A 304-nucleotide genomic window follows, 5' to 3' on the forward strand; every position below is an offset into this window, starting at 1 on the left:
TGAGTGAGTGAGTGAGTGAGTGAGTGTGTGAGTGTGATGCTGAGTGTGATGCTGAGTGAGTGTGATGCTGAGTGTGTGTGAGTGTGTGTGAGTGAGTGAGTGTGTGTGAGTGAATGTGTGTATAGTGTGTGAGTGAGTAGGAGTGTGATGCTGAGTGTGTGAGTGTGTGTGTGAGTGTGTGTGAGTGTGAGGGAGTGTGATGCTTAGTGAGGGAGTGAGAGTGTGAGTGAGTGTGAGTGTGTGTGAGTGTGAGTGTGAGTGTGTGTGAGTGTGTGTGTGTGAGTGTGAGTGTGGGTGAGAGTGA

This window comes from Sinocyclocheilus anshuiensis, unplaced genomic scaffold (assembly GCF_001515605.1).
Source record: "Sinocyclocheilus anshuiensis isolate Anshui unplaced genomic scaffold, SAMN03320099.WGS_v1.1 scaffold906, whole genome shotgun sequence".
NCBI lineage: Eukaryota > Metazoa > Chordata > Actinopteri > Cypriniformes > Cyprinidae > Sinocyclocheilus > Sinocyclocheilus anshuiensis.